The 9,668-nt window shown below is 30.8% G+C and overlaps 1 pseudogene; it reads right to left on the bottom strand.

The window, feature by feature from the left end:
• Positions 1–3,996: 3,996 nt before the first annotated feature.
• Positions 3,997–7,405, bottom strand: LOC106762622 (annotated as a pseudogene).
• Positions 7,406–9,668: the final 2,263 nt, after the last annotated feature.

Genomic DNA, 9,668 nt, shown 5'->3' with positions numbered 1-9,668 from the left:
TTGGTATGGGATACATGATGTAAGATTACAACCTAGAATTGAAAGAATTGTACTCCTAGGGAATTCTTCTATATCAATTTCTTTAATTCCCTTATCTCCATTTTTTATCACTGAATCAACTTCTACAGGCGTTTAGAATAAACTTTAACCACTGTGCAAGATAAAAACCAGTAAAATCATTTTTTACCTTTGAGATTTGGGAAGAGTAACATAAAATGACAAAGTTTATATTCATTTTACACACATTAATAAATATAAAATGAATATAAAAGAGTAAACTTTTTCAATTTTTAAAAAATATCTCTAATTCAAATTGTTACCACCATCTTCAATTGGGTTGAGATAAGAGAAAAAATGTTGGAATGATGACAGAGAAAATGTTGAGATGAGAGAGAAAATATCTCTGATGACAAAGGGTTTCTGATTTTTTTTTTCAATTGGGGCAAAAGTAGGGATGACAGAAAAAATGTTGGAATGAGAGATATGACAGAGAAAATGTTGGAGTGAGAGAGATGAGAGAGGAAGGGTTGAGAGGAATGAGGGAAGTGAGTAAGGGTTTGGGGGTTTCTTTTTTTTTTTAGTTTTGAGAATGAAAATTATTTAAATATCCTTGACCTTAAAACTTGAATTCATGATAAATGAGGGTAATTTTGTCTACTATAATCCGGTACACATTGTTAAAACGTACCAACTGAAAAACAGGCGTACGCGTGTTAACAAACCCCATATATATATATATATATATATATATATATGTATGTATGTATGTATTTGGATGTGAAACACTCAACTGAAAATAATGAAAATCAAACTCTAAGAGAATTTAATGAAGCCAGTTTTGATTTTTAGCAATAATGATGCAAAGTAAAAGACACGTTGCTCCAATGGTGGCAATCAAAGTTTAAATTTTCTGTAGCATAAAATCAGATTGAGTTGCCAAAATCAGTATCATATTTTTTAACTTTTTTTAAATAAGAAACGTAATTTAAGTGCTAAAATTAAATGAGAGACGACAAAAAAATGTATGAAAGGCTTGTTAATACATGGATTTCTTATTCCTCGTCCATTTTATAAGTTAGAAAATTAAAGAGACTAAAGAAAAAAATAGAACTAGTCCAACCCATTTTATGGTTTATTAAATTATGACATCGTGACAAGGAAATGCAGAAAATGAAATCAAAAAGACTTTTAAAGTCCTATGGATTACAAAATTAGAACTATTTTAGAGATCCAATTATTGGTTTTCCTCATGTAATAACATATTATACTAAAATGTATGAAAGAAATAAACGACAATAATCTATTTAAACAAATTGTTAACTTTATTTATCAAAATAATTTTTAAAATTTACTGACTCCTTAAATCACTTTTAATGTTATTATTTTATTTAACTTCATTTTTACTAATTGACAACCAATAATTATTTTTTAAACTTAATCTTAATATCTATTTTAAACACTCTTTATAGTTCACACTAAATGTATTATCTCTATCTTCACTTAACAGTGACTCGCTCAAATATCATTGTTAGGCCAATCCATCACATTTAAAGTTTTTATCTTTGGAATAATCTAAGTTGTAGGAAAGAATAATAAATATATAACTCATATAAATACCTAACTTATAAAGATATTTTTATATTCTTTTATTAAAATTTTATTTTTATTATCAATTTTTTAAAAAATTTATTTGTATAAAATGAATGTGTAAATTTTATATTTTATGGTTTTCTAATATCCCAATTTTAACAACTTACAACTTATCAAATAAGACATTATAAAATTGATGAACAAAATAGAGTGTCTCAACATATAAATACATGGTATTAATACAATTATCTATAAAAACAACAACCGCAATAATACAATATATCTAAAGCAATTAAGGAAAATTACTAGACGTACTAGTGTAGAAAGAGCTTTAGACGTCAGTTATTTTGGGCTTTTAACGTCACATCCAGAACCGATGTCTATATGAGTGACGTTAATGGGACGTCAGAATTTGCATCTCCGACGTCTACAAAGACTTCGGTTAAATGTCATGTCCGACGTCTATAAAGACATCAGACATGTCACTAACCGACATCTAAGGGCACTATAAAGACGTCATACATAGCCCTAACTGGCATCTAAGGGCACAATTAACGTTGGATATGTCATTAACTGACGTTTACTGAGTATTCGTTGTGTTTTGATGCAGTTTTGCTTGTGTCTTTGGGTAGCGTTGTAACACCTCCTCCCTTTACTAGCTTCTTCGTAATAAAAAATCATGTCTTTTGGATCTCATATGGCATTTCAACCAAAAATCGAACCTGGGTCGTTGCCTGGTTCCATTTCAACCGCAAGAGTACGGTGACATGGAAATTAGGCAAGGACCCAAGTTCGGCTTCAAGTTGAAATGCCATAAGAGACCCAAAAGACGTAAGCTTTTCTTATGAGGAAGCTAGCAAAGGGAGGAGGTGCACTACACTACCTATAGACACAAGAAAAACCACACCAAAACACAATTAAAACTCATTTTGATCGGTTCAAACAAAAGATAAAACATCAAAAATTAATTTAATCGAAGTAAACATAAGTTTAAATGGTTCGAAGAGAAAACGCACCTGGAAATGCAATGCTGCAAAGAGAAAAACGAAGGAAGACAATGAAGTATGTGTAACTGCGAGTGACTTATTTAACATGATATCAGACGTCGGTTTCTCGACGTCTATTCTAGAATATACGTCAGGTCCTCACTAATGTGACGTTCATTTGATTTAAAAATTAATATTTGTGGTATATATAGACGTCAGATGTAGGGGGAGCCGACGTCTATAATCATAGACATCGGTGTGACGGGATCAGACGTCTGGATGGCGAAAGGAAATGACTTTTCACCTACCTTTCAGACATATAGACGTCATGTTAGAGGGACACCGATGTCAATAATATTATAGACGTCGGTGCCCTTTCTAACTGACATCTATAAGGTAGAAAGAAATGACTTTTCACCTACCTGTCAGACATATAGATGTCAGTTAGTAGGGGCCCGACGTCTATGGGACTCCTCCTAACCGACGTCTATATGTCCACTTATTTATGAAAATACCACCGGTCAATAATTTACGTTGGGTGTTTTCTGAACTGACGTCTATTGCGTAACGTTAAAACCTAATTTTGCACTAGTGATGATAAGGAAGAATACTCTACAACATCACTATCTTCACTAGATATGCTTCAATGTTTATACTTCATCTGCTCATACAAATAAAGTGATAATCGCAAAGCAAACTAACAAACATACAAAAAACACCAAAAGAAATAATAAGGTAAACTAATATAAAAAAGGATCATAAATAATTAAATAATCTAGATACTCACAAGGTAAGCTAGCTGGAAATATAAATAGTACTAATTGATACAGCCTACAAGAGCAACTACAAGAGCAAGTTGAGGCCCCACACAACTAACAACAATGTTGACAAAAAGAATTAGCAAAGTTTCAAAAAATTGGTTTAATCAACTTTATGTCTTTTTCTTTTAAGAAATATAAGGTTCTCTATTTATTTTTTTTTAGAATTTTATAAAAGATAAGCAACTTTTCCTAAATTCGTTTAATAAGAAATGTGACCTAATAGGATATCCTAAAATAATCTTTATATAATTAATAAAACTTTCACGTAGGTGTGGATGATATGTGCATCCCAAAAACAATAGCAGAGACAAAATATATGTATTGCATTTTATTCTAGTAGAACTATTAGAAGAAAATACATTTATCCTTTAATGGCATGAGGAATGAAAGAGAAGAAAATAAGAATTAGATTATTTAAATAAACTGAAATACGAAACACTAATAATGTAAATAAACACGAAAAACATAAACTTTTTGGCATTTTATAAGATGAAGAAAATACAAAAACATGTGTTAACACAAACATAAATGTAGACCACACATTCATACAGAGATAGATGACCATCAACTAAAACAAGTGTTACATTACAAATCAACAATCACCAATATGATTGTACTTTATAGAACATGTTATCAAGGAAGGAAAAATATGCATACCTCCATGATCTATAAACTAACAAAGGAGCAATAACTATCCAAAATCCCACAATAAATCCAACTGTGAAGCTCACGAAGAACCAATTCACTCCATGCCCACCATTTTGTGTTTTTGAGCGGTCAATATATGGAATTTGGTGATTGGAAGTGCAATTGATGGGTAGGGGTGGACCACACAAATTATTTCCCACAAAGTCTGATGCTTCAAAGCTTTGAATTTGAGTGCCTGTTGGAATTTCTCCCTCTAAATGGTTATGAGACAAATCTAGGTTGTTGAGAAAGCTCAAGTTTGATATGGTTGGAGGGATTTTTCCTGATAATTGATTCCATGATAGATCAATAGATTCTAATAATCTCATATTGCCAATACTTGGTGGAATTTGGCCAGACAATTGATTCCCAGATAAATTCAAATATATTAAACCATCTAGTAATTTCTCTAGGTATCTCTCCTGATAACTTATTATTTGAAAGATCAACATTTGTCACCAAGCCAAGAATACTATTATACAATAAAGGCCTTCCTTTTGTCCATACGATAATACTGATTGCATTTGATCTTGTGTCATTGGTATGGATAATTAAATCTGTACTCTTGTTTTTTTGGAACATGGCAGTAAAGTTGTTTAAACAATTTGGAATATTTCCAGACAAACTATTTTGTGCAAGGTCAAAATCTTGAAGAAATATCATATCACATATGCCATTTGGAATATGACCTGAAAAATTGTTTGATCGAAGGCGAAGAATTTTAATTCTTGGCAACTTTTCTCCAATCCATGTTGGAATAGTTTCGGAAAGATTATTTTCTCCAATGTCCAAGGTTATCAAATTGTTGATCTTCTTCAAAGCAGTAGGAAATATTCCTGATAATGAGTTGTTACGGATGTTCAAAGACTGTAATCGAGCTAAAGAGCCCATGGACAAGGGCATGTTCCCAACAAAAAGGTTGCTTTGTAGATTTACATTTATCAAATTTGGCCACTTTTTCCAACAATCAGGTATTTTTCCTGATAAGTTATTATAAGCAAGATTGANAAGATTCAAGTCAAATGTCTTGATTTGCTTGCAACATAAGAAATCATACATGGAAGAGAATGAATTACCTGAGAGATCTAACAATATAACATCACTAGAAAAAAATGGTAATTTTCCATGCAAGTGATTTGAGCTTAGATCAATGATCATAAAAGATAATGGATTTGCCAATGAATTTTCAATCTTACCATGAATATGATTATTAGAGAGATTTAGATATTTTAGAGAATAAAAAGCCTTCCAAAAGTAAGGGGGAATATAATCTAGAATCCTTGTATTAGACATCTCTAAATCTTCAAGTTCATTTTGTGAGTGAGTCCATGATGGAAAGTTGGGACCTAATTGCCAAGAGCTCATACCCAAACGGATAAGTTGGAAAGTAGGATGCCAATTGCGAGCCACTTTTAAAGTCAAATTGTTTCCTAATGCATAAAAATATCTCAAGCTTGTAAGATTTTCAAGATGACTTTCATTGACAACTCCTTGGAAATGATTGTCATCAATGTCAAGGTGTACCAATTTAGAGAGTGATCCAAGACTTTTAAATGGATTTCCACCAAGATGATTTGAAGACAACTTAAGAACTCTCAATGATGAAAGTTTTCCATGTGATTTTGGATGTTCACCATCAACGTTGCTGCCATAATAATCTAGTTTTAGATTGCCTGAAAGTTGATTGTGTGATAAATCAAGTGTAACTAGAGAGGTCACCTTTCCCAAAGAAGTTGGAATTGGACCTTCAAGTTTATTGTATGATAGATCAAGTTTAACCAGAGAAGCCACTTTTCCTAATGATGTTGGAATTGGACCTTCAAGTTGATTACGTACCATATAAAGTGTAATAAGAGAAGTAGCATTTCCTAAATTATTAGGAATAACTCCTTGTAAGTTGTTATGTGATAGGTCCAAGAACTTGAGATGAGAAAGAACACCAAAAAGCCAATGAGGTATAGAAGATGATAATAAATTTTCATCCAAATCAAGATTTTCAAGAAGTGTGAGGTTTCTAAGACCATCCGGAATTGGACCTCCAAAGTTGTTTTCATATAAGAAAAGAGAAATAAGATTTTTCAGTCCAAATACCCACTTTGGAATAAAAGAAATTGTAGAAGAATAAGAAATATGGGAAAGATCAAGAGTGATGAGAGACGAAAAGTTAAGAAAGGATGGTTGATTATACCAAGAGAGTGTACATTCTGACAAATATAAGTGCTTCAAAGAAGAAAGAAGTTGGAAGGTGTGAAGCAATTGAAATGATTGGGATAGGTTTGTACCTCCCAAATCAAGATATTCAAGTTTTGAAAGACTTGACAACCAGTAAACATTTCCAACAAAATAACGACCTTGTAGGTCAAGGTAAAGCAAGTTAGAAAGATTTCCAATTTGAGAGGGAATAGTTCCATAGGCAGCATAACTTAAGTCTAGATACGCCAAATTGGAAAGATTACCAATCTGGGAAGGAATGTTGCCCATAAATCCAGAAAAAGAGAGGTCCAAGTGAATTAAGTTGGTCATTGAGCCAAGAAAAGAAGGAAATGACATACCTCTTACAAGTGACTGAATGTTGGTCAAGTGAAGATAAGAAAGCTTGGAAAGACTTGACAGCCAATCAACATTTTCATAAAATAATTCTTCATCATAATATATTCCTTGGAGGTCGAGGTGGAGCAAGTTGGAGAGATTCCCTATCTGAGGAGGAATTCTTCCGTTGAATGCATAAGAGAGGTCAAGGTACAACAAATTGGAGAGATTCCCTATCTGGGAAGGAATTGTTCCGTTGGCAGCATCACTTAAATCAAGATAGAGCAAATTGGAGAGATTTCCAATCTGAGGAGGAATGTTCCCCATGAATTCAGCATTAGAAAGGTTGAGGTGAGTTAAGGAAGTCATTGTTGCTATGAAAGAAGGAAATGGAGTTTGAAAAAGATTGCCGCTGAAATCCAAGTAATTCAAATGCTTCAAATTAACCAAACAAGGATTTATCTCTCCACTGAATGCCCTTCTATTATACTCTTCGTATGCTTCTTCATAAACAACACGACCTAGGATCTCATCATAAAGAGGAAGTGGAGTGGTGAGGTGAAGCTCTGCAACGTGGGATGTGACGTTGTTGCAGAGAACTCCATACCAATGACAACAATTGGGATTGAGAGAAGCATTCCAAGAAGAAAGTCTCTTTGAAGGATCAATAAGATTATGCTTCAACTTCAACAGTGTCTCTCTCTCACTCTCAATGCACACTGTCTCTGCACTAAGACTTAGAGAAACCCAACAAAGATGAAGAAAGACGATGATCAAAAGGAAGGAATTCATTTTTACAAGTGTTTTTTGTTTCATTAGAAACAAGTGCTTAGGGTAATGGATAGGAAATAAGCTATATATAGTGCTGCAATGCCTTTTTATGTTTACGCTATCTATCTTCTAACTATTTTCATTTTCGTTTTCATTGTAAAGAGAGTCTCCATAGATCATTTAGTTCTCACCAAATATCTACCTAAGTTCTCTCATTTTATTTTTATCTTTAATTTCTTTTTCTTTTTTGTATTAAAATTGAAAGACTTAGTCAGGTTTTGAGCTCAATAAAAGGCCAGCTAATTGTTTGACGCTGTCTAAGCCACTCAATCTCACGTATTTATGTTATTGTTAAACAAAGCCATCACATTTTTTTAACTTATATGGTAAGATATTCTATGCAGTTAGGGATATGATACTGTCCACATAAATTTTCATTAGACTTGGCAATATCTGATGCAAAAAAGTTGTTTTTTTTTTTTTAAATAAAAATGGTTTGTTTCAACTTAAATTCAAAACATTAAATACAGAAAACTCAATACAACTACCAAATATATAAAATTAAATGACAAAAAATGCCTAATTTTCAATTAAACTATGCAATTTAACCTAAACGAGTTAAACAATGTATATAAAACTTCTAATATTTATACTGTTGCCCAGCTATTTTTCTCCGTTTTCATTAAATTTATCCTTTTTTTTTTCTTTTATTGTTTAATAATTTTATCGGAATTTAGAGTATTCATATTTTGAAAAGTGACAAAGTGACAAAATCTATATGAAAACACAAAAAGTAAACAATTTAAATTTTATATAGTATAAAATCAAATTGAGTTGTCAAAAACAGTAATATATTTTTATTATTCTTTTTTTAAAGTCTACCAATTTAATAGACAAGAAGAAACGTAATTTAGGTGCTAAAATTTAATTAGAGAGACGACCAAAAAATGTATGAAAGCCTTGTTTAAATGCATGCATTTTTTATTCCTCATCCATTTTATAAGTTAGAAAATTAAAGAGACTAAAGAAAAAAAAAAATAGAACTAGTCCAACCCATTTCATGGTATATCAAATTATGACAAGGAAATGCAGAAAATGAAATCAAAAAGACTTTTAAAGTCTAATCCACTATATGGATTACAAAATTAGAACACCACACATAAATCATAAAATAAAACTATTTTAGAGATCTAATTATTGATTTTCCTCATGTAATAACCTATTATACAAATGCATGAAAGAATAAACTATATATTTAAACAATTTGTTAACTTTATTTATCAAAATAATTTTTAGAATTTATTGACTCCTCAAATCACTTTTAATATGTTATTATTTTATTTAACTTCATTTTTACTAATTGACAACCAAATAATTATTTTTTAAAATTAATATTATAATATATTTTAAAGACTATATAAATAGTCAAGTTCACATTAAATGTATTATCTCTCCCATTTACTTAGCAGTCACTCACTCAAATATCATTATTAGGCGAACCAATCACATTAAAAGTTTTTATCTTATGTGGTGGAATAATCTAAGGTGTAGAAAGAATAATAAATATACAACTCATACAAATGCCTAACTTATAAAGATTTTTGTATATTTTTTTTAAATTTTGTTTTCATTTTCAATTGTTTTAAAAAGTTAATTTGTGTAAAATGCATGTGTAGATTTTACATTTCTGGTTTACTATAATTTTTATTTTTCAAAGCTTCTGTCTATTTTTCACATATGTTACATTTTACACGTAAAAAAACGACTTTCAGAAAGAGTGGAATTTTTATCAAAAAAAAAAAAATGATTTGTCCTTCATCCTTACCACATAATCTCCCCTTTTAAAACTCTAATTGTTCAAACTTTTAAAATCTTATGTTGTCATGATTTGGTTTGGTTGAGACTAAGATAGTGTTATGTTGATTCTTGTCATGTTATCATGTTCTGGAAATTGGGGTTAGTTGTATTTGGTTGGTAGAAAAACTGATTGCAGAAAAAAAAATTGAAATCTGTGTTCATGGAATCTCTCTGCATATTTTTGTTTGCTTTATTTATCTTTTTGTTTTGTTTTAACCAATTCTTCGAGGAACTGTGTTTTGTTTATTCCAAAGGGTGCTTTAGTGATATTATCTTGAGAGAAAAAAAATTATTCTTTTTCGTAATTACTTGAGAAAAAAGTGTTTTTTCATTTACTGTTTCTTCTGAATATATATATATATATATATATATATATATATATATATCATAATTATAGTGATATTGCAAAAGTTAAAGCCGTAAATTG

Source organism: Vigna radiata, chromosome 1 (assembly GCF_000741045.1).
Source record: "Vigna radiata var. radiata cultivar VC1973A chromosome 1, Vradiata_ver6, whole genome shotgun sequence".
Taxonomy (NCBI): Eukaryota; Viridiplantae; Streptophyta; class Magnoliopsida; order Fabales; family Fabaceae; genus Vigna; species Vigna radiata.
The sequence above is the reverse complement of the archived record's forward strand: the minus strand, read 5'-3'. Positions and strand labels throughout refer to the sequence as shown.